Source organism: Oryctolagus cuniculus, chromosome 15 (assembly GCF_051225735.1).
Source record: "Oryctolagus cuniculus isolate XC-2025 breed Fujian yellow rabbit chromosome 15, ASM5122573v1, whole genome shotgun sequence".
Taxonomy (NCBI): domain Eukaryota; kingdom Metazoa; phylum Chordata; class Mammalia; order Lagomorpha; family Leporidae; genus Oryctolagus; species Oryctolagus cuniculus.
This window is the reverse complement of record NC_142881.1, coordinates 4,139,614-4,165,412: the sequence shown is the minus strand read 5'-3', so window position 1 is coordinate 4,165,412 and position 25,799 is coordinate 4,139,614.

Sequence of the window (25,799 nt, the reverse complement as noted above, 5' to 3'; positions counted from 1 at the left end):
GAGAGATTTAATAGAGAGATGGAAGTAATTAAATGAAATCAAGCAGAAATATTTCAACTGAAAAGTACACAGAGTGAAATTAAAAATGAGATAGAAAACTTCAATAGCAGAATAGATCAAGTAGAAGAACGAATCAATGGGCTCTGAGACTATTTGAAAATACACAATTGGAGGAGGAAAAAGAAAAAAGAATAAAGAAAAATGTGGAAACTTTTCAAGAAGTATGACATAGCGTGGAAACAGCGGATATTTGAGTCACTGCAATTCAAGAGAGACATCAAATGACAAAGCAGTAGAAAGGATATTCAGAGTTGATGACAGCAAACTTTCTAGAGAAACATACAAACATCCAAGTTCAGAAGTACACAGCAATCCCGTCAGCCGGCCCGACCGAGTCCACCCGAGGCATGTCAGAGTCCCGCTACGTAAAAGATAAAGAGGACTCTGAACGCTCTGAACGACAGAGAAAGGAGTCCCCCGTCCCCGAAGCAGAAGCCTTGCAGGCCGCGGGGAGGGGATGAGGCTTGTGAAAACTGCGGCCAGGAATACGGCAGCCAGCAAAGCTGCCCTTGCTGTCCGAGGGGGAGAGAAGGACGCGCCGGTCAATGAGACCCGAGGGGATCTACCAGCATCAGACCCGCAGCACAGCAAATGCTGAAGGGAGTTCTCCAAGCTGAGAGAAAGAGCCAGTAACCAGCAAACAGAAAACATCAGGGATAGAAAGCCCCCCGGCAACAGCAACTTTACAAACAATTCGAAATCTCCTGGTATTGCAAACATGGCATATAAGCTGTTTGTGTCTTTACTGTGAAGACTAAAAATATTGTAACCTCTGTATAAAGTTGTTGAGAGACAGGCAATATTGAAAGGTCAAATATAACACTAAAAATTCCAAATGTGGAGGAGATGGAGCCTCAATGTAAAGTTCTTTTTTTTTTTAAACTTTTATTTAATGAATATAAATTTCCAAAGTACAGCTTATGGATTACAATGACTTCTCCCCCATAACGTCCCTCCCACCCGAAACCCTCCCCTTTCCCACTCCCTCTCCCCTTCCATTCACATCAAGATTCATTTACGATTCTCTTTATATATACAGAAGATCAGTTTACCATACATTAAGTAAAGATTTCAACAGTTTGCTCCCATACAGAAACATAAAGTGTAAGTTCTTTCCTAAGATTTATTTTGTTTATTTGAAAGGCAGAGTTACAAGAAGACAGCGAGCTAGAGAGAGAAAGAGATTTTCCATCCATTGGTTCACTCGCCAGATGGCTGCAATGGCCAGGGTTTAAAAGCTACTTTTGACTCTAGCATCCCGTATTGGCAGTGCCAATTTGAGTCCTGGATGCTCTGTTTTTGATCCACCTTCCTGCTAATGTGCTTGGGGAAACAGTGTAAGATGGTCCAGGTATGTGGGCCCCTGCCATGTGTGTGGACACTAAGATGGGGTTTTGGCCCCTGGCTTCAGCCTGGCCCAGTCCTGGTCATTATGGCCATTTAGGGAGTGAACCAGCGGATGGAAGGTCTTCTCTCTCTTTCCCTCTGTCACTCTGCCTTTTAAATAAATGAAATAGATCTTCAAAATAAAGTAGAAAAATATGCTTGTTTCATCTATAAGGATACACATAGACTAAACGTGAAAGGATGGAGCAAGGTATTCCATGCAAAAGGAACTCCCAAAAAAGAAGCAGTAGACACACTTCCATCAGACAAAACAAATTTTCAAACAAAAGCAGGAAAGTTGTATACAATGATAAAAGGCTCCATCTAGCAAGAAGAAATACCATATATACATATGGTATTCATATATATTTATACATATTTAATATATTTATTTTTAATATATATATTATATATATATATAAAGTATAGTATATACCAAGTATTGGAGCACCCAAACACATAGAGCAAATGTTATTAGACCTAAAGACAGAGAAAGATTCGACGTAATAACAGCAGGGTACTTCAACGCCCCCTTTCAGATCTGGCCAGACCATAAGACAGAAAATAAAGAAAGAAACTGGAGAGTTAAATTGCACTCTACATCAGCTGAACCTGAAAGAGCTTTCCCTCCGACGTCTACAGAACACAGATAACATTACTGTACTGTGTATTTCTCTAGGTAAAGATACCCTAGAAGACAGGATTTTGGATGTTTTCACTACAAATAAATATTAAATGCTTGAAATGAAAAAATACAGTTATCTTGACTGGATGTTACATGACATGTTATCCCACAAATATGCACAATTTCTATATGTACAGTTTCTAAAAATTAATTTAAAAATCTATAATCCAAACTTTCCTTTTTAAGATTTATTTCACTTATTCTTTTGAAAGACAGATTAACAGAGAGAGAGGTCTTCCTTCCATTTCTTCTTTCCTGAAATGGCTAGAACAGCCAGATCTGAACCAGGCCAAAGTCTGGAACCAGGAACTCCATCCTGGTCTCCCACATGGGTAGCAGGGGTCCAAGAACTTAGGCCATCTTCTGCTGCCTTCTCAGGTACACTAGCAGGAAGCAGGATTGGAAGTCGGGTAGCTGGAACTTGAACTGGCGTCACCAGTTGTAGCTTAACCCATTGCTCCATAACAGAAGCCCCTAGTTAAACTTTCTAGAAATAGAGGAAGACCTGACTCTACCTAGTGTAAAAGCAGGAAACCTAGACTAGCTAAAACAACTCTGAGAAAGAACAAAGTGTAAGAAATTTATCTCAAGACTTACTACAAGACTACAGTGTTCAAGACAAAGTGAAAATGCTACGAATATATACATTTAAATCAATGTAAAAGAATATGGAGTCTGGAAATTGACCGAAAGGCTTATGTTCCAATGATTTTTCATAAAAGTTCCAAGGAAATCCAATAAGAATACAAGTGTATGTCAATGTGTGTGTGAGAGGATATGTGTGTGCATGTGTATGTGTGTGGGTGAATATGTGTGGATGTGTATATTTATGCCAAAGGTCCAACAGCATGCGTATGTGAGAGTATGTGTGTATGTGTAGGTGGATAGTGTGTGCATGTGTGTCAGAAATAGTGTGTGTGCGTGTGTGTGCGTATTATGCCAAAGACCCAACAGCAGTTCAAGAAGACAAGAGTCTTCTCCATAATGATGCTCCAGCACCCTCACAGTCATTATCTTAGTCCAGCTGGGACTTCCTGGTAACTCAGGAAGAAGAGATCATTCCTCACGGATCTGCACATGGTGCAGCCCAAGGTGGGGAAGATTCGGTGTCCAGGGAGGTTGCCCCACGCTCCCAAGATGACACCCTGATGCAGGGCAGGAGGGCTGACCCCAGTGGAACCTCTTTAGAAATGCGGCCTTGATCCTACTCACCAGGGCCCAGCCCTCATGTCTTCGTCACCTTCGAAAGACCCCACTCATGGTGGGAAGACTCAACACTTGCGTCTTGGCAGGGACGTTCACATCCAAACCATGGGTGCTATGTTGGAAAACTGGGCCATTTCTCATCTTATAAATGCAGTGAACTCAAGATGTGCCACAGACCTCATCCGAGGGGTGAAACCAGATTCTAAGAACATGGGGAAGTGGTCAGAATCAAGGTGGAATCGCTCCAGTCAACCCTTCAGAAACAGATCAAGCCGGAGGGCTATGAAGGAAGGAGTCTCGCACGTGGATTCCTGGTAGCAGGCACCACTAGAGGCTCTGCCAGAACCACGGCCTTGCCCAGAGTGCCGCAAAACAGGTTTCGGCAAGGCCATCTGCCCGGCACCCAATCAGCTCCAGCCTGGCACCATCCTGTTCTTAACCATCACGGCCATGGATTACTGCTTTACAGCAGCTTACGGAATCCTCCTCATTCTTTTTTTTTTTTTTTTTTTTAAGATTTATTTGTTTTATTTGAAAGAGTTACAGAGAGACAGAGAGAGAGAGAGAGGTCTTCCATCTGCTGGTTCACTTTCCAGATGGCTACAATGGCCGGAGCTGCGCCAATCCAAAGCCAGGAGCCAGGAGCTAAGAGCGTCTTCCAGGTCTCCCACATGGGTGCGGGGGCCCAAGCCCTTGAGCCATCTTCTACATCTTCTTCCCAGGCCATAGCAGGGAGCTGGATCGGAAGGAGGACATGAACCAGCACCCATATGTCAGTGCCTCAGGCAGAGGCTTAGCCTACTACGCCACAGCACCAGGCCCTTTAACACAGAATTTTTATCTTGAATATATGAGAATACTTCAAAACGTCCATGGAAAAATGGAATTAAAAGTGTGCATTTTTCACAGAATTTCCCAGACAAGTATGAAAGACAATGCTATCCTAATAAATACAGGACGCCCCATGGTATCCAAAACTACTCCACTCCCTCTGCCTTCAGGAAATGAAAGGTTCAAGCCAAGGTGCTCTCCGACACCCCATGGTAACGGTGAAACCTAAAAAGGCTATGACCTGGCACCCTTGCCAGGACATGGCCATCTGGAGCCCTCACCTTGGTGCTGGGCGTGGAGGGGACACACCTGCATTCCTAAATTCTTCATCAGCAGCTCCTGAAGCTGCTGCCACAGGAGCCTGTACCCCAGGCCTGGCGCTGCTAAAGAGGTGAGGGCGAAATTCCAAGAAACGGCACACATACAAGTGTTCATGGCAGCTGATTCATAATAGCTAAAGCTGGAAGTGCCCTAGCTGTCCACCAGGAGTTACACAGATAACACTGATTGTGGTATCCCCCATGATGCAACATGGATTGTGGTTTCTACCCACAATGCAACACTACACAGCAGTGAAGAGAAATGACCTACGGCCCTGGGCAGCAGCAAGGATGGCTCTCATAGAGCAAACCTGAAGGGAAACACCCAGGCAGCAAACAGTGCATGTGGTAGAATCTCATTTCCGCGAAGTTGGAAACCAGACTCAAGCAGCCTGGGTGGTGAGAGGGGGCGTGTCCTGGGTTGAGAGGAGGGCAGCGTGGTGGGGCACTAGGAGCACTGCTGCTGTATTCTGGATCCTTGTCACACACAGACACGTATCAGGCTACACCCTGAGGATCTGTGTGCAGGGCGGGCGTCATGCTGTGGTGGGCTGAGCTGCTGTTCGTGATGCCACAGCCATGTGGGTGCCATCAGTTCCGGCCCTGGCTGCTCCGCTTCTTATCAGCTCCCTGCTAATGCGCCTGGGACGGTAACAGGCCCAAGTGCCTGGGCCCCTGCTGCTGACGTGGGAGGCTGTGATAGCGTTACAGGTTCCTGAATTTGGCTTGGCCCAGTCCCAGCTGTGACAGCCATTTGGGGACTGAACCAGCAAATGGAAGATGGTTCTCTCTCTCTCTTTCTCTTTTCCCCTTTTTTCTCTCTCCCTCTCTCTTTCTCTGAAACTTTGCCGTTCAAATAAATCTTCAAAGAAAAAAAAAGAGGTGTGTATATACTTTCTCTAAATCATGCTCCATTTTTAAGAAAGGGACAAGAAGAAGTACTAAGGAAGCAAAGGGAAAAAAATGAAGGCAAAAGAAAGACATTTTCAGACAAATAAAAGCAAACGTTTTATCACCAGCAGACCTGCACTATGTAAAAACACTGCAGGGATTTCTCTGGGCTGAGGGAAAATGGTTGGAAGGAAGCAGAGGACGGAGGCAGGGGGAGAGCTCCCAGGGGGCACGTGGGGACGCATAGTGAGTAGGGGTGAGTGCTGCTGGTCAAAGCCACAGCAGGGCAGCTCAGCGCCGGGAGCAAGCACACTGGGAAGGTGGATGAGAGTGAACACGGAGAGGGCTCGACGGGAGCAGACAGCGCTCAGAGGCCCTGCAGCTCCAGCAGTGTCACAGATGCCCAAGCACCTCCACAGGTCTGTGCAAAGTGGGATTAAAAGGCAAGTTCATTGGAGGCAAAACAATCCATGCATTTTCTTTTCATAATATGCATTTTCGGGGAATGTTTTGGAGAGCCCTTATTTACAAGGATTTCAAAAATTTGTTTTGCACCTCAATGGTTTTCTTTAAATTCCATGTTCCACCAACAACATTTGGAAGTTCACACGTAATAAATGAATGCGGTACACTCTGATCTCTAGCGTAGCCATTACAAAATGATGAAAGAATTCACAACCCAAAATCTAACAGTGGAAAGACCTCTGAAACTGTGAAAAAATGAGATGTGTGCATCTTAACTGGCATGAACTGGCACAGGGATTTCTGCAGCCGACTCCAGAATGGAGAGCACAGGGCAGCACCTTTTTCTAAATCCACGCTTATTCTGTAACTTTGGAATCTTTCTCTCTGTATGTGTGTGTGTGTCTTTGTCTCTGTCTCTGTCTCTCTCTCTGTCTTTCTCTCTCTCTCCATATACATATGTAGATGGAGTACCTGATAAAAGTGTAAAATGAGCTTTGTTTCTAGAGCTGCACTTGAGTGGTTGGTCCAGTGCCCCCAGGAATGCAGCCCTGGGCCCCCCCCTCACTTCTGAGAAGGCAGCGTGTTCCAGGCTGTGGAGCCGCCAGTGCAGGCATCGTGGGGGAATCCTGCTCTCAGTACAGGGCAGAAGAATCCGCCCGCTTTGGCCTTGGGATCACTTTGAGCCCCCGAGGAGGAACAGGTACAAGCAAAGCTTTCTCCCTCGACTGATCAAACAGCGCGGCGTGAATTCACCCCGGCGCCCTCTGCCTTCTCCCCAGGGAGCTCCCATGGGATCCACACACGGCCTTGGTCTCCCCCGAGCAGCCCACCCACCCCTGCCTCCCCACCCCTTCCTTTCAGTCGAAGGGCCTCCATCAGCTGGCCACCTTAGGGAAAGTCTCCATTTTCCCCGGGTGTCTCTCGTTTTGTACACATGAGGGTTTGCTCCAGGGGAGTTCAGCTAAGAACCACGCTGGGTTGAGGGAACACGATTCTTGCCTCCCCTACCCAAGGCGTGTGTGCCTGAGACTGGAGAGAAGGGGCAACCAGCAGACAGAGCCAGCCAGTCCGCTCTCTCCCACCAAGTGGGGGCCACGTGGAAAACTGGAGTGACGCTGACCCGTCACGTTTGGGGCGGGGGTTGGGTAGAAATGTCCAGGCGTGCCGGGGTAGGCCAGCAGGAGCTGCCGCCTGGATGGGGATGTCGTGCAGAGGAGCACGGCCCAGGGCGCCCAGCCCAGGGAGAGCTTAGCCATCCCTCAACAAGGCCTCCACTATCCTGGAGCTGAGCCGTCTCGGGGTCTGAACTTGGCCGCTGTGCATCACTCGGGGCAGAGAACAGGGCAGTGTCCTTCCGTCCTGCTTAGAGAAGACCCCCAGGTGAGAGGAGCATCCGCTGCTCGGGTGCAGCCCAGGCTACACGTCGGGGTGCCCTTTGCTCCCACCGTTGTTTCAGCAACATCGAGGTCCTGCTGAGGCTGTGAGACCCTCGTGAGTTCACCGCAGAAGTCTTACCTTGGGCGCCAATAGCAACACTGACTCCAGCACAGAACTGCGCACCTGCTGAGTCCATGTCCCAGGGACTTTGTGGGAGGTTGAGGGATTCATGGTGCATCGGATGAAGGTTTGGAAAGAGTGGGACCTGTCCTCACACAGGCACGCGTCCTGCCTTGCCTCTCACCCTGCCTGCCACGGCTCCTTTTCTGTAAGGGGGAGCTAGCACCAGCCCAATCTACGCGATGGGCTGAGGGGAGGACAGCCACCAAACGTGGGAACGTTTCAAGTGCGTTTTAAACACTCCGGCCCTGTGGGGTTACTGCTGTCCTCAGTCATCTTCGTGGTGATCAGTGTTCAGGCCAATGCACTTCTACATTTCATTGTAACTGCTTGCTGAAATCATCTTAAACTAAAGTTTTACAGCAACAGCCAAAGCTGCATCAAAGAACAAAATCACAACCATTTGAAGCTCACGGTCGGCCTTATTTTCAGTGGTAGAATCGGACACCACTTTGCTCTGATGGGCGGAGCGGAAAAGCTTGGTTTTATAGATAGAAGGGGACTGGGAAAAGCAGGAAAGAGTAAACAGAAAAGGGGCTGGTTGGCTGGTTGGTCATCCAAAGTGGTTTCCTTGTACAGCGGGGATAAGAAGACGGAAGAGTAGGAAAGTAACCGGTTGGTTAACGTCAGGTTACCTGAGGCTACCTTTTTTAAAAAGATTTTATTTCTTTATTTGAGAGGTAGAGTTAAAGTCTTCCATCTGCTGGTTCACTCCCCAAATGGCCTCAACTGCTGGAGCTGAGTCGATCCAAAGCCAGGAGCCAGGAGCTTCATCCAGGTCTCCCACTGGGTGCAGGCCCAAGCACTTGGGCCATCGTCTTCTGCTTTCCCAGGCCACGGCAGACCGCTAATTCATAAGTGAAGCAGCCGAGACAGAAAGCAGTGCCCATGTGGGCTGCTGGCGCCGCTGTCGGAGGCTTAGCCTGCTCCACCAGAGACGGCCCCGGAGGTAACCTTTGTGTAAGACTCGAGGCAGAGGAACCTTATTGTGTTGATTGAAGCTGGTGTCTCCAGGAAATTCAATTGTTATCTCTCTCCTGATTTCTTTTTTTTTTTTTAATATTTATTTATTTATTTGAAAGAGTTACACAGAGAGAGGAGAGGCAGAGAGAGAGAGAGAGTAGAGAGAGAGAGAGAGGTCTTCCATCGGATGGTTCACTCCCTAATTGGCCACAACGACCAGAGCTGCACCTATCCGAAGCCAGGAGCCAGGAGCTCCTTCCAGGTCTCCCACGTGGGTGCAGGGGTCCAAGGTCTTGGGCCATCATCTACTGCTTTCCTAGACCATAGCAGCGAGCTGGATCAGAAGTGGAGCAGCTGGAATAGAACCAGAGCCCATATGGGATGCCGGTGCTTCAGGCCAAGGCTCTAACCCACTGCGCCACAGTGCTGGCCCCATCTCTCCTGACTTCTTAAAAGGCCACAGAAAGACTTAGTTTGGGGTTGGAGACAAGGAGCTCTAGCATGGATTACTTCTTTTTGATTCTCTAAGTTTATTTATTTATTGATTTTTATTTATTTGAAAGGCAAAGTAACACAGAGAGAGAAAGAGAGGCAGAGATCTCCCACCCACTGGTTTACTCCCGAGTTGCCTGCAGCTGCCAGGGCTGACCAGGAGCCAGCAGCTCCATCGAGATCTCTCATGTGGGTGCCGACACTCAAGGACTTGAGCCATTACCTGCTGTCTCCCAGGAAGCCGGGTCAGAAATGGAGGAGGAACTCGAATGGTCTGGTCTATCGTGGGAGTTCAGTCCAAAGCAATGACCTCCCATAATCTATTTTACATTGGTTAAAAGATGGTTCAGGGGGCCGACGCCGTGGCTCACTTGGTTAATCCTCCACCTGCGGTGCTGACATCCCATACGGGCACCGAGGTCTGGTCCCGGTTGCTCCTCTTCCAGGCCAGCTCTCTGCTGTGGCCCGGGGAGGGCAGTGGAGGATGGCCCAGGTGCTTGGGCCCCTGCACCCACACAGGAGACCAGGAGGAAGCACCTGGCTCCTGGCTTCTGATGGGCGCAAGCGCCAGCCGTGGCGGCCATTTGGGCAATGAACCAACGGAAGGAAGACCTTTCTCTCTGTCTCTCACTCTGTCTATAACTCTACCTGTCAAATGAATAAAAAAAAGATGCTTCAACTGGGGCATTACATGACCAGCCGCTATTGAAAGAACCTGGTGGAGATTTAGAAAACTTGCTGGCTGATCTGTGTAACGCCGAGCCTGAGGACGTCACCAGGAAACCCCTGCTGGTGCGATGGTGCCCGGCTGTGAGTCTGACCCCTTTCTGACCCGAGGGCATCGGTGGTCCAGAGCTGAGCCAGGCAAGGAGTCAACCCCTGCTTACCCTGAGAGAGCTGGACTTCTGAGAATATCCTGCTGGCCCAGCGTGCCCCTGAGCTTGCAGAAAACAGGGCTGCTATTTCTCTCCGTGACAAGTTTAAGGGCAGCAAGAGTAACAGACTCCTTTAAACTCGGAGAGAACTGCTGTCACTCCAGCAGTAAGGGTGCAGCGTGAAGGGGCCACGCCCCTGGGAACCTTCCGCATGGCTCACAAGCTCTCGGCTTTCTGCATGCAGGGTTCATGTGCGTCCACTTCCGTCTCACCTGGCCATCAGACTGTAACTCCTGCTCAGGGGAGATCTATGGGAACCTCTGTGAAGAGCTTCGCGTGCATGTCTTTAAGCAAGCCCTCTCTTCAACCTGTCCCTTTCTCTTCCCAAAGGACCCACGGGGCAGCCCTCTGAGTAGCTATCACAGCAAGGGGGCGGTCCATCACGGGGTGAGTGGCACCTCCCGGCCCCACTGCGCCATCCATCACCAAAGCGAGTTGTTGCTCCGATGATGTATCAGCGTAATAAGCTGCACAGGACACGGCGGTGATGGAGTGCTCGGGAGAGGCCCTACTTACGGAGGCCAGGCTCCAGGGAGCGCCCGGTGCCTCTGGGAGCCATGAGAAAGCCTGCACCGAACGTGAAGTTGGCCAAGGTGCGCCACGTGATGGGAGCCACTTTCCTAGCAGCCAGGAGGGATACCGGCTTTAAATCAAGTTCTCCGTCCTCCCTGGTATAATCTGCAGCCCTGTCTGACCTTGCTGTCTTGGCTACTTCTGACTTGCAGGTACCTTCCTGGTCAGCGGTGGAGTTCGCCCCGGGAGCTTCTGAGTGAGGAGTAGCCGAGCTCTCTCCTGCACGTGTTTCTCAGGGAGGCGACAGTGCAGACTCCTTAGAGAGTTTCAATTAGTTTGGAAGAATTGAAATGACCTGTAATGATAATCTCATGGAGCACACACTTGGTCTTCTCCTACACAATCCCATTGCTTCCCGTGCTCTATAAAAAGAGATTTCTTTTCCTCCCTGGTCCCCTTCTATCCCTCTATGCCTCGTATTATTAAAAACACAAGATTGCTTGTCAGATGTTTTATTAGTCACGTGTGTGGGCCATCCGTCATGTTCCTGCCCTTGTGTGTGCATGTCCACCTATCAGCCGGACTCCGCTCACCAGGCTCCTGGAAAAAAAGGCTGCTAATTGGATGAACAGACAAATAAAAGCCAATTAAAACACAGTGTTGTCTCATCATAACTGCACTTGGTAAACAGTCATAGAAGCGTCACCGTAAGTGAAGAAGTCCAGCCTACACATTTTTCTCTATCGATGGAATTGCTCCCGCGGCAGAGGTGAGCTCGTTAGCCGTGCTTACGATGCTGGCTGCGTTTGTCTCCCCCGCCATGAATCAGACCTGAAACCACCGAGCAGGAAGCGCTGCCCAGAGACCAAGCAGGAAAGGCGAGCCTCGCAGCAGCCCCGTCTACAGTGCTCCTGCACGGAGGTCGCCCTGCGCTTCCCCTCCCAGCCAGCCTCGTTCTCCTCCTCCAAGCGTGAATGGGACAAGCCCCCAGGCTGCACTGGCATCCCTACCCAGTGCCCCGAGAGCTGAGGGCAGCGGTCCAGAGCTACAACCTGACGGATGGCGCTTTAGGCCGGAGCCCTGGCTTGCGCGTTTGTGTTCCCCCAGGACTCTCCTGCTGGGACCTAGGAGGTGGAGCCTGTAGGTGATGATGATCCCAGGGCTCCCGGGTGGACGGCCGCCCTTAGGAAGGGCCCAAGGGAGACGGCTGCACCCCTTTCTGTCTTCCCAGCCCTCTGCCGTGTGAGGACGCCATCAAGGCCCCATCTTGAACGCAGAGACCTAGTCCTCCCAGCACTGAATCTGTCGGCACCTTAACCTTGGCCTCCAGCCTGCAGAGTAGTCAGAGAGAGGTTTCTACTGCTTTGGCCCCCAGTGTTGGGCTCTGTGCCATGGTAGCCCTCGTGGACAGAGAGCCGGCAGTACGGGTAAGATCTGTACACAAGCCCCCTTCCAGGCTTCTGTTGGCCTACAAGGGACACTGCACTCACACAGCCCCAGTGTTGGGGCAGCAGCGCCCCCTGGGCTCTGTGCAGCAGGGCTGGTCCCTCCCGCTGGCCGCCCTGTCGTTGGCTGCCTCAGTTTCTGCTCCCTTTCCTCTTGGCCTCTCTCGGCTCCAACCAACCGCCTCCACTTCCTGGCCTGGTTGGCCTGGCTTCCAGGCTCCTTGTCGCATTAAGTCCCTGAGTAACTAGTGGGAACAGATACAGGGAACTGCACTGTGGCCAGGGCACCGTGGCCGCGGTGTGGCGCTGGTAGTCACTGTGACGCTGCCTTGTTAAATGCAGGTTAAAACATGAGAACTGTTTCAGGAAGTACGGTGGATTAACCCTAAGGAGAGAGCTTAGGAGATATTTTGCTGACATTAAAATTTATGAAACTGGAGAAGGAGCATTAAATGTATTTTGTTTGTTAAATATTGATGGAATGAATAAAAACACACAGTGTTTGTTATGATTATACCTTTCTGTGAAGTTTTATACATGGATAAATATTAGTAAAGAGCAAAATCAAATGACAATGCATTGCGGAAATATAAGTGAAATTCTTGTCTACTTGAAGTTCCATTTAAAGATGATGGAAAATTGTTTTGGTAAAAAATAATTTAAAAAATATAAAGAATTTGTAGCAGGTTCCACAAGGAAGTCGTAAAGAGATAGAGTGGCCTGGAAGATAAACCAAAGGAAACGGACTGTAATCTAGTTTGAAATTGACGTTAAATAAAAGATGGAATGAAAGTCTGCCTTTCCCACATAAAACTGCACTCCCGCACTGTCAGGACAGAAGCGTGGAGCTGCTTCTCCATTTTATTCACGTAGTCAGGAAGTGTGGGTTCCACGCACAGGTCCCGCCGAGGCCGCGCCCCGCCCTGGAGCCCACACTCTGCCTTCCCGTGGCCGTCTCACCTCTGCATTCTCCCAGCACAACGCACAGCCAGGAGCTTCCCACTCCTGAACTCAGCTGGATTCGGTAATAATTTTTAATATTAATATCCTGAGAGTTCTTGCTCTCTATTCAGATAAGGATTCTGAATATCAGCTTGAATAAACCAGGCGACATGGTAAGGCTTTAGCATTTATTCAGTGCAAGAAATACACAGGAAAGTGTGGGCTTTCTTTAGGGGAGAAGAAGTCTGGAAGCATCAGCTGGGTCCAGAGCAGGCAGAGAGCAGGCCTGGAGCCACGTGGAGCGAAGCCACAGGTGGCGAAGCGTGGGCAGGAAAGCAGAGACAGAGGCGGCCCAAAGGCCTTGGGCACTAAGGCGCAGGACAAGGGAGGCCCGGTACCCCAGGCCTTCTATTCACTGGCGAAGGGGAGTGGTTATGTAGTCTGATTGGCAGGTGGGCGCACAGGTGAGGCCAGGTAGGGGCATGAGGTGACACAGGAGGCAGGGCGAAGGCGTGGTCTCCAGCTCCCAAATCTCATCAATTCCATCCTATCTGCCTGCCTGCATCACTCCCACAGAGGGTGCTGGCACACGTGGAGGCAGAGCCCAAGGCTCACGCCGCACCCTCCGTCCTCTGAGAATCAACAGAGGTTGGCCCTGCAAAGAGGGCTCCAGGGTCCGAGACAGGGAAACCGCAGTGGCTGGGCTGTTGAACAGCCTTGCGAGCCGTGAAGGCTGGAACTGCGGCCGGCAGGGAAGAACACACAGGGACGGGGAGAGCGAAACACGAGGCAGGAGTCCATCAGAAAACATCGAGTTCTGCGCCTTGATAAGAAGTCGATACAACGAATGCAGCATCTATTGTTTTCTATGTTTCTCTTATTTTGGAAGGTGGAAAAATAATTGCAAATCTGTATAATCTGCAAACACATTTTGTAATTTGGAAACCCCGACGGCATTTTCTTGAGCGTCCTAAAAAGGGACAGGATAGTCCTTCCTTCTAGGGAGCAGGCTGGCAGGTCACGGTTTCTCTCTGTGTAACATGGAAACGCTTGTATCTCAGAGCAGGGGCTCCACGCGCCAGCATCTCGCACCCCTGCTCCGGGAGCAGCACTGGGGGTGCAACCCAGCATCTCGCACCCCTGCTCCGGGAGCAGCACTGGGGGTGCAACCCAGCATCTCGCACCCCTGCTCCGGGAGCAGCACTGGGGGTGCAACCAGCCGGCTCCATCCGCTGAGGGAGTGGACCCCTCTGGGCCAAGCAAGGCCAAAGCAACAGGACGCTTCCCAAGAGGCCTGGGGCATGCTGGCTTAGAGAAAGAACAGCTCTGCCCACAGTGGGAGCGGCCAAGAGGACAAAGATCTGTGCTGGTGCTGGGGTAGGGGTGGGGGTGGGCGCTCCTCGGTCCCCAGCTGCAGGCCTGAGGAGCCAGTGCCTCTGGAACCCGCGCCGGCTCCCCTCTACACAGAAGTCTCCAGAGGTCACAGGCTCACGCGGCTTACAGGTGAGCTCTGTAGGACCCTTACCAGGCACCTTCAGTGTTTAAATTCCAAACAGTCATTGGTATTTTAAGTTTAAGGAATTTCACAGAAACCTATGGATTTCTGGCTTTTTTTTTGCCTTCAGAAGTGGGGAAGACTGGCACCCTGGGCCTGCCTACCTCTGAGGCCAAGGCTGACGAGCGTGGAGTCGGCAGGGCGCAAGCACTCCAGTTTGCCAGATCCTCACGCCTCTGTTGCCTGCCCAGCAGTGACATTCAGCGTCGTCTCACACCCAGTCTGACTCAGGGCTCTACTGTGCGCAGAAGCAGATTCCAGTTAGCTCTCTGAGTTTGCAACCCCTATCCCTGCGCCCCTGGCATTCCTTGCTGCACCCAGCCTCTACAAGTTGTAAGAGGTGGAAGATCCCACGTTCAGGGGCGGGCAGTGTCTGTATGTACTCAGGAAGGCTGATTTGCCATCAAGTCTTCCCCACACAGGCGCCCAGCTGCCTCAGCTGTGATACGGGCAGAAGCCCGGGTCCTCTGAAGCCCCACCCGGTCTCATCGAGCTACAGGTCCAACCACCCTGCCGTCCCCACGTGCTCCGCACCAACACCACTAAATTCAAATGCCTCACCGCTGGAAGTTCTTTCCCCTTCTCCGAGGCTTGGCATTTGCTGAGGTCTTTTAATTACTTGAAAGCTGGCCCAAGCTGTCAGCCACACAACACTGCCCACATAGACTACCCGGGACTCTCCCTGCACCCCACGCCCACCCACCAGCCAGGAGGCTGCGCTGTGCTCAGCAACCTCCCCTCACCCACGTGCAGGCTGGCAGGTCTTGCAAAGAGGCCAGAGAGTCAGCAGGCCTGAAAACTGTGCTCTTGGCCTTCATTGGCTGCTCTCGGGGTGGCAGAGGTGGCTTGACACAGGAGATGGAGCTGGCAAGTCCTTCAGCGTGAGTTCCTGCATCCCACGTTCAACCCTTGGTGAGGGTGCTTGGCCCGCCTGGAGCCATTAGGGCCACCCAGCAGCCTGGAGCTTCTTCCAGGCACTGAGAACGCAGGAAGAAGGCAGAAGGCATGGTGCTTGCAAAAATATTTTTGGGGGGAGGCTCCTGAGGAGACGAAAGCTTGCACAGAAAATCACAAATATATTCTGCCTCATGTAAAAACATCTTTCTGGCGAGGAATGCCCTTGACTTTTTTCCTTCAAGAAATGCCCAAGAGCACAATGCATCTTACAGCTGCTCGCCAGTAGTGGTAGAATACGAGCTAAAAGGTGCAACTCCAGACTGCACCTAGAATAGATCTTCTTTCTTTGGAATGAATGGATTCGGTCATTGTGAATGAGTCTGCAATGCACAGCTCTGACAAGGGATGGGAAAGGAAGGCGCAAACGCATCGCATTAACTGTGCCATCAAATGAGAGCACGCCGATTTCCAGCACTGAACATGTAACCAGAGAGGAATCGAGCTTTGGGATTTTTGTATACTGTATCCAGTGCTGGGTTCCGATTGCTAATCATTTTAATGTAGCAATAGCAATAAGCAGGTCCTGCTTAACTTGTTTATCTGTACGCAAGGATCGCTCTGAACACAGCAGGTGAGACGGTCCTGTTTAAGCACAGCTAACAGAAAGTTTCCGTGTACTGATGCAACTTGGGTAATCTGTTAGCTCAACCTTTCTCTGAGGACTTTTTCCTGTGGTTTGGGGAAATGGGAATATAAAGGACTTTGTGGCTTCCTTGCAAACAAAGATGCTTGGAGTATAAATTGTGTCTGCTGACGTTATCGTAACGTTTGGGCTAAGAGTGATGGAATCTTCTTCTGCATCTTCAGACCCACTTGCTTCGGCAGCTCTCTCGCGTCGTCTTCATCAGCAGACGGCCGGGCCGTCAGGATAAGGGGTCTGTGTTTGGTTCCAAACCTGCATGGAAATCTAGCCGCACGCTCAAGTCACAGCGGACACAACAGCTATCCCAGAATCCTTTCCCTTTAAGGAAAAAGCCAAAAGGGGCCCAGGCCCGGCGCCAAGCGGAACTGGAGCCCGGACAGCCCTCTGCTCTCCTGGAGTTGTTAGTCCACTGTGACTTGATGCTGTCTCTCGGCAGAAGAGCTGGCAGCGAAGCGACACCGGGCACGGCTGTGGAGACAGCACACCGGGCTCACAGCGCTGACGTCACCTGGAGACGGGGTCCTCGTCCCCTTGGCTGCTTGTCGAACATCTTCGCCCTCTGAGAAGGATCGGCCCACCCGCCCCTCAGTACTGACATCTGTTTCTGGAGTGTTTCAGTCATGGCAGCATCACCTGCATCTCTACTTCTCTAATTAAAGACATTTAAGCACTAGGCTAGTCCTCCGCCTTGCGGCGCCAGCACACCAGGTTCTAGTCCCGGTCGGGGCACCGGATTCTGTTCCGGTTGCCCCTCTTCCAGGCCAGCTCTCTGCTGTGGCCAGGGAGTGCAGTGGAGGATGGCCCAAGTACTTGGGCCCTGCACCCCATGGGAGACCAGGAGAAGCACCTGGCTCCTGCCATCGGATCAGCGCAGTGCACCGGCTGTAGCGGCCATTGGAGGGTGAACCAACGGCAAAGGAAGACCTTTCTCTCTGTCTCTCTCTCTCACTGTCCACTCTGCCTGTCAAAAAAAAAAAAAAAAGACATTTAAGGAGTACTTTAGAATACGCCCCCTTTTTTGCATTTCGCTTCTTTTCCGGGGTGGGGGATCTTTTTTCTTCCCAGGGCCATTTGGATATTTATAGCATCATGTGGGCCGTACAAGATGATGGACTTAAACGTTAGCCTGCTGTAGACTTCGCGTCCGGCCTGCGGCTGCCTTGGTGGAACAGACCACTGCTCTTGCAGGTCCTGCTCGGCCTGCGGGCTGGACGTCCCCAGCCCGGCACCCTGTGCTCTGCTGTAATTGAGGCTTCCTTGTTTCCTATATAAATAAGTTCCAGAATACAGCATCTGAAAGAATTACGTTTTTAATAGTGTGCGGTTTAATCGGTCAGGAAGTGACTTGGGAACGACTGCTTTCCCTACTGCTCCTTGCTTGACGAATTCCCTCGCTGGGCGAGGAGGTCTCACCGCAGGAAGTGGCCTGGGCTCCCCAGGAGCCCACCTTGGAATTGAGATGAGCCAAGGCCAGCACACAGCCTTGCTGAGCCTTCCGAAGATCACACCGAACTTTTAAAACCATTTTGAAATGGATTTCTGTGGTAGAAAATTCTACCTCCAGGACAACTAATGGAATTGTTATTGAGAGGGTGGGCTCCGGGTGAGGCTCCCCCTGGCAGCTCTGCCACTCACTTCCTGAGACCCCGGGACACGGGGCTTGTTTGCCCACCTGTGAGAGCCCACGACAGCACCACTTCCGTGGCACCAGGCTATTAAAGGCGGTGGAGGTAGGAAAAAGCTTGATGCTTGTGCTTTGCTGGGCACAGGGTGAGCGCTCACGTGTTGTGTGTGTTTGCAAGGCAGAAGGAGACGGACAGAGCTCTCCCATTTGCTGGTTTGCTCCCCAAATGCGTGCAATGGCCAGGACTGGGCCAGCCAGAAGTCAGGGGCCAGGGACTCGGGCCAGATCTCCCTCTCGTATGAGCGGCAGGGACGCCAGTGCTTGAGCCAACTCCTGCTGCCAGTGTGTGCGTTAGCAGGAAGCAGAAGCAGAGCGGAGCCAAGGCTGGGACCCGGGCACTCGGATCTGGGGTGCAGGCGCCCCACGCAGCCAAACTGAGGCACTGAATGCCTACCCCTCACCTACGTTAGACATTAGGACGGATCACTCTTAACTCAGGACAAAGGTCCAAGAAGCCCCCTTCCAAGGCCCTCAGTTCCTCTGTGATCCCAAAAGAAAGCCCCTGGAGAGCTCCAGGCCCCTACAGCTAAAGTCAACAGCACCTTGAGGCTCTCAGTACAATGTCAGAGGTCTAATAATAACGTCAATAATTATTCCTGTGGATAAAGGCAATCAGGAGATAAACTGATTGCTAGTGATGTCGGGAAGGACAGCTCAAGGCCATGGCGTGAACTGTGGCATCTTGCTCGGGGAATTCGACAGACGAGCCTTGGGCTTGGAGCCCTTGGGAGAGGGAGGTTTGGGGACCCACTTCTGTCCATACTCATACTCTTCCCTGTTGGGACACTGGGTCTTGGTCAGTTCTTAAAACATGGAATTCCTGGCAGATGGGCCTCTTTTAGGTTTTTCTCATGCATTTGCTCAATAATTCATTCAAGCAGTGCTTACCCTACACAATGCCAAGGCCCACACGGAGGGTTAGGAATAGAGCAAAAGGCAGGACGCAGCTGGTCCTTGTCCCACTGCAGAGCTCACAGTCTCCTGAAAGAGACTGGGAATGTTGCACGCATGGTGAGGGCAACAAAGAAAGATGACCAATTGCATTGACAGTCAACCAGCAAGGACAAGCCTGGTGAGTGAGAGAGGCCATGCCGAAGGTGCCAGGAGTGCCTGCCATGGGCTGTGACTTTCACACCGTGGTCTGAAGAATGACTGGGCATGAGCAGGTGAGGACCTGCCGGGCGGGTGGGCTTCCCAGGGGCTCTTTAAGGAGCTAAGACATCAGCTGGGGCTTGGGAAGGGGGCAGGAGGAGCTGCAGGTGGTCAGAGCCCACAGGAGGGCCTGTTTTGTTGTAAGTGTAAATCTGCAGGAGGAGAAGTGGTCAGAGCTGTGGTCATCCAGGGGGCGGAGGGCAGCAGGAGACCCAGTCAGGTGACAACCAGAACAGCCGTTACTTGTGCTATATAGTCCAAGTGTCAAGACAGCCCACCACCCTGGACAGCCCCGGGCCCAAGTGTCCCCAGGCTCAGGGCAGCTCCTCCAAGCCCACTTCTGCAGCGAGGGATCTCACGCAGGTCAAGTCCCAGCACCGTCATAGACACCCACGGAATTCTTCCACTCCTGGGGCCACGCTCTTGTCTGACTGTCGGCTAAACCCAGGGGAAGGGTAAGACACCACCTCCTGGGCGCCCACCCAGGTGGGGCAGGTGGCTTAGGACTGCAGTGGAAACGGAAGTCCACCATTGTCCAGATGATCCCCCAGCTGGGGCCGGGCGAGAGAGTCGGTCTTGAGGATTCGCTGACCAGGTATAACAGAACTAAAAAGGCAAGAAGTAAATGTGCGGGGTAGAGTGTGGGGGAAGGGAAGGAGGGAGTCAGGAGGGGCCGCCCTCAGAGGCTTGGGGGGTTGTGGGCGGGCTCAGTGCCCTGCTGACCGGGCAGTGACCCTGGGGGGATGTGTTGATGATGTCAAAGCAGCTGCGAGCTGGGATCCCACGACCCCAACGGGAGCAGGAAGCAGTCTCCCAGGCTTCCAGTCTCTCTCTAGCGCTCTCTGGTGGTTGTTCTCAGCAGGGAGCAGCCCGCAGTACCAACAGGGGATGTGCAGAATCCACGCCCAGCTCACAGAGCAGAGGAGGAAGGGTGGGGGTGGCCCAGGCAAGAGCTAAATCGCTGCAGAGGTCCAAGTGGAATCGCCCAAGTTCCGAACACTGCGTGAGGACTCCTGCCGCGTCCAGAGGTGTGTGTGCACGCCATGGGGCACAGACAGTACTCACAGACTGGTACTTTTCCTCATTGCCTTTTTAATGTGTCTGCCTCCAGGGCAGCAGTACCTACGGAAAGTGTATAAAGAACTCCCAGAACTCAATAAAGAGGCAAATAATCCAGTTTAAAATTAGACCAAGGATCAGAAGGCCAAGAAGCACATACGAAGATGTGCAACATCGTGAGTCACAGGAAAAAGTAAATCAAAACCACAACGTGGGTGTGTGCCTAATCCCAGGTACACACTCAGGAAAAACGAGAGCGTGTCTGCACAGAGGCGCCTTGGCGGAGGTCGATGGCGGTGCCACTCATTTCCAGCGCTCTCTGCTCTGACTTTGGGCTGACTTGTCCGTGTGTTATCATTTCTCTTCCAGCTGAGCAACCCTCTGGAACATTTCCTGTACCACAGTTCTGATGGTGAAAAATATCTCAGTTTTTGTGTATTTTAAAATGTCTTCATTCTCTTTTTTTTGAGAAAATTTTCATTGGATACAGAATGCTAGGATCATAATTTATTTTTCTTTAATTTGTTTATGTAAGAGGAAGAAAGGGGGAGAGGGGGAGGGGGAGGGGGAGGGGTGGCTTAGGACTGCCATCCGACTGCGGTGTGCTTGTAGGTGTGTCTGGTGTTCTTGTATGTTTCCTAATAACGAGTTGCTGGAGCTGTAGGTGTAAGATTTTACCAATCTGAGAAAATCCGCCCTCGTTTCTTCAAATAGCTGTCCTCGGTTCTCTCTCTTCTTCGTCTGGGACTTCTATTACGTACACTCTAGATTACTTGATCGCCTTCTAAAAACCACAGAGGGTCTTCTCGTTTTTTTCCTAATCATCTCCCCGTCTTCAGCGTGGGTAATTTAGCTTCAAGTTTCGTGACTTTTTCTCCAGGCGTCTCCACATGTGGGCAAGTCCCCCCTGTGAGTTATGTATTTCAGAGACGGCATTAACCCCGTTCCCAGTTCTGGAGCTATCACGGGGTCTGTCGCTTTTTCAAGATTCTCCTCTGTCCCCAGCCTGCTGTCCATTTGTTAGTAGTAACAGTAACATTCCTGTAGACCCTGCACTTACACATATCGATGGCTTGGAGACCCTTCTGCACTACGTCTCGCTTCGGGGTCTCCTGGGTGAGTCGACGTCCCCTGCCTGTCTTCCTCCTGACCGTGAACCTCCCCGCTGCCCCCAGCCCCAGCAGCACTGTCTGCGGGGCAAGAGCAGGGCACACTGTAGACTCTGGATGCTGTTTTGTTTCTGTGAAGGTTGCTGACATTTTTCCTACTGTATTGCAACTGACTTGGCTGAATTAAACTCCAGACTCTGACTTCCCTGGGGTGGATGGAAGCTACAGCCCCACTCACATCTTCCAGCTTTCCACCTGCCGCTTCCTGCCCGGCCCCATACCCTTCCCATCCTGTGCACTTCAAGGGTCAGCCCAGAATCGGAGTTCAGGTTCAGATTCTGGGTTTCCTTCCTCTGCATCTCTCCCCCGTTCAGGACCAGCGCCCGCCCTGGCTGGCCACCCTGGCAAACCCGAATCCTATCCTTTGAGTAGTCGAGGAGTAAGTCCGTGGAGCTGAGCTTCGTTTTCAGCCATCCCACTCCACGAAGACTGGCGTGTGTCTGGCAACAGACTGTCATGTCAGGCTCACCTGGTCTGGCTCCTTTGTCTCAGTGGTCAGCTCTCTGCGTGCTTTGGTCACTTTCCAATATATTCAGATAGTTCTCTAAGAGATATTTCATAATTATCATGTATAGAAGGATTTATCTGAAACAAGCAACACCAGCATTATTCAAAGTGGAGCTCTTACAGCTCATAAGGTTTTAAATTTAAAATATTAGAATTTAGCTCTCTAAAAATTGTCCTAATTTATATCTGACCAATGGTGGTTAGGGTTTCAGTTTTATGCTTAGGCTAACACTGAGTGTTGTTAAATTTTTAACAATCAGAGAGATGAGAAAGTGGTATGTCAGCATATTTATTTGTATTTCTTTAGTGAAGCCCGAGTGTTTCTCAGGTTAATTCACCAGCAGACTTTCTTTGCATGAAACGCGTGTTGACTCACCTTGCTTGATTTCCTGTTGAGCTGTCTTCCTTTTTCAACTGTTTATGAACTTTTTGTAGATTAAGGAAATCAGCTCTCTATTTACCAAATGGATCACACATATTTCCTCCTGGTTTGCCATTTGTTTTTTGACTTCACTGAAGATAGGTTTTCTTTTTTTAAAAAGATTTTATTTATTTGTTTGAAAGGAAGAGTCACAGAGAGGCAGAAGTGGGGGTGGGAGAGAGAGAGGGAGAGGGAGAGAGAGAGGTCTTCCATCCACTGATTCATTCCCCAGATGGCCACAACGGCCAGAACTGTGCACATCTAAAACCAGGAGCCAGGAGTCCCCTCCGAGTCTCCCATGTGGGTGCAGAGGTCCAAGGACTTGGGCCATCTTCTACTGCTTTCCCAGGCCACAGCAGAGACCTAGATCTGAAGTGGAGCAGCTGGGATTTGAACCGGTGTCCATATATGATGCTGGCACTGCAGGTGGTGGCTCTACCCACTATGCCACAGCCCTGGCCCCATGAAGATAGGTTTTCCATTCTGGAATTTTAATATTATAAAGGAATAGAACCTCTCAATTCTATTTTAAGGCTGTGGTGTTCAGTACCATGCTTTAAAGGTTTTCCATATTTCAGGATCTTTTTTTTTTAATTTGACAGATAGAGTTAGACAGTGAGAGAGAGAGACAAAAATCTTCCTTCCGTTGGTTCACCCCCCAGATGGCTGCTATGGCTGGTGCACTACGCTGATCCGAAGCTGGGAGCCAGGTGCTTCCTCCTGGTCTCCCATACAGGTGCAGGGGCCCAAGGACTTGGCCATCCTCCACTGCCTTCCCGGGCCACAGCAGAGAGCTGGACTGGAAGAGGAGCAACCAGGACTAGAACCCGGCGCCCATATGGGATGCTGGCGCCGCAGGTGGAGGATTAACCAAGTGAGCCACGGCGCTGACCCCATACATTTCAGGATCTTAAATAAATTCTCATGTATATTTTTTTTGTTCTTCTAGGACATTATATTATTTCATTTTATTTTTCTTTTGTTTCATTCTTCAATTTGCCTAGCATTGATTATGTTGTAAGAGTCTCCCCCCAACCTTTCTTTCTAAAGGGCAGTGTATGATTTAGTTACAGTTTTATGAATAACATGTCTCTTCCTTGCTCATTTGAAGTGCTTATCTGTGTATTACAAATACTTTTTGCTTGAGTCTTTGATTAAACCAATACTGTGTTCCGTTGAGCTGTTTATCTCTTTCTCTGCACCAAAGTGCTTCTATTACTGGGGCTTCCTTGAGCAGGTTGAGGTCTAGTAGGAGTAACTCAAGGTGCCACAGCTCTGAACGCACTGCACTTGACCAGCCCACTCTGTGACCAGTTTTCTCTATTTTTAAGGCTTTTTTAAAGGCTTTTTTATTTATTTGAAAGAATTACAGAGAGTTAGAGACACAGAGAGAGAGAGGTCTTCTATCTGCTAGTTCACTCCTCAGATGGCTGCAACGGCTGGAGCTGAGCCGATCCTAAGCCAGGAGCCAGGAGCTTCTTCTAGGTCTCCCATGCAGGTGCAGGGACCCAATGGCTTGGACCATATTTTACTGCTCTCCCAGGCACATTAGCAGGGAGCTGAATCAGAAATGGAGCAGCTAGGACTTGAAAGAGGACCCATATGGGACCCATAGCACTACAGGTCAGGCGCTACGCCACAGCGCCGACCTTCTATTTTTTAGTTTTAAGCAAGTTCTAGCTTACCTCTGACTGTGTCACTGTGGCCACCCACTCTGTCCCCATTCTATCTCAGTTCCCCAGAGCTGCACACCTGCTAGGAGGGGTGAGGTTTTTAGCTAGAACACATGTGAGCAGGCACCTGTCCCCTCCACTACAGGTGTCAGTTACATTTCCCAAGGACCTGTGGGGCATATTTCAGCTGTAACAAGTGATTATTAGCAACATTCAATGAAATTAATTTAATCTTCCAGTAACAAACTCATTCACTAAGTAAATGAATAGGACAAATGTTCTATCAAGCTGTAAACCAAACTGAAGTGGGCTGGAAATCAGAAACACAGAGGAAGACGCACATCAACAACATTACAGACTTAAAAACAGCACTGGGGCGCGTACGCTCCTGGGGGATTTATTTCTGTCCAGCACAAGGGGTTCCTGGGCTGCCATTCGTTCAGAGGCAGAAGCATCCCCGCTGGGGTGGGCAACCTGGGCACTGGGAAAGGCACAGCTGGCGCCTCACAGACATTTGCAGACGTGTGATTTTTAAGTGAAATCCCCATCTTGTAAGAGGAGGGAAAATGTGAAGATAAAGGAATTAGAGATCAAACAAAAGAAATTCACATCTGGGAGGATGGCAGCCGTTTGTCCTACTGATACTTAATGCTTTACTTTCAAACACAGTCTCAAGTGACGGTAAGTCGGGTTACTACACCAGCAAGGAAAATAGAATAAGCCCATCAGAGCACGCTAAGAAGTCAACCTACTCCTGCAAAATGATAGACAGCCAAGATCCTATAAAATTTTAAAAATTCCAAGCAAAATATGTGATTTAAAAACTATATATGTGTGCACATCCATGCATATGCTGATCTACGCCTATCTATGTGCTTATAAATGTGTGTGTATGAATGCTGTTTTACCCTATACAGCATTTTCCAAGGGTAATTAATATCTTATTTTTTCACCGGAAGATACATTATTTGGCATTTTAAAAGATTATTTATCAATTTAATCAGCAAAGTTACACTTCCTAAACAAAACTTAAAGGCACAGATAGAATTTGATGGTGGTAGATAGTGTTTAAATATGCATTTATTTCTCTGGTTTTTTGTTTGTTTTGAAAAACCCAAGTGGGGGTTGGGGTGGCGCTGTGGGGGTGGTGGCGGTGCTGTGGCGTAGTGGGTGAAGCCACCACCTGCAGTGCCGGCATCCCATAGGAGCTCCAATTCGAGTCCTGGCTGCCCTACTTCTGATCCAGCTCTCTGCTGCCCCATCTGCTGTGGCCTGGGAAAGCAGTGGAAGATGGCCCAAGTCCTTGGGCTCCTGCACCCACATGGGAGAACAGCAAGAAACTCAAGGCTTCTGGCTTTGGATCAGATCGGCTCAGCTCTGGCTGTTGCGGCCATCTGGGGAGTGAACCAGCAGATGGAAGACCTCTCTATCTCTGCGTCTGCCTCTCTGCAGCTCTGTCTTTCAAATAAATAAATACAATCTTTACAAAAAAATCCGAATGGTATCTAAATGATTGACATCAAGTTTGCAGTACTAATATATTGAAAGAATATCTATACTCATTTCCTAGGATAGACAGAAGTCTTCCATGAATACTGACGTAGGCAATTCTCCGTGGGAGGGATTTCTACCAAGAGAACCCAACGTGGCTGAAAGGTTCCAGGTGACGCAGCAGCCCATGCATCCACTAACAGAGGAGGCAAAGGTGCTGGGCTTTACCTGTTGAGTGGAAACCAGATGAACTCACGGGACTGTGTGCCAACAGCTCACGCCACACGGCAGGGCTCCCGGCACAAGTGCAGCTCTGAGTATGTGCGCGGTCCCCAGGAAGGGAGAGCAAAAGGAAAGACCGTGGAAGAAAGGACGTGCTGGTGTCCTGGGCACCGAAGCGGCCCCTTCCAGAATTAACTCCCGCTGGCTGATGTTGGGAAATGGGAGCAGAGAGAGTGAGTTGGGTCCTGGGGCACGCAGCCGTCCCAGCCACTCAGAGTGGGCCACAGGAGCCCAAGTCCAGGCTTCGTCAGCATCGAGCCCGCAGACGGGGAGAAATCCTGGAACAGGCACGGTCGGCCAGTGCCCGGGGACTCTCTTCTCCTGGATTCCCTCGGAAGTCTGAGCGCCTTGTCCCCATTCTCACTGTCATCTCCTCTATGACAGCATCACCCATAAGACAGGAAGGGGAACCGGTGGCAAGCAGCGAAATACGCACGCCGTCCGCAGGGCCGTAGAAACAATGACACGGGCTCGCTCTCCCGGGGCCACCTCTAAGACTCAGGTGACTGCTCAGG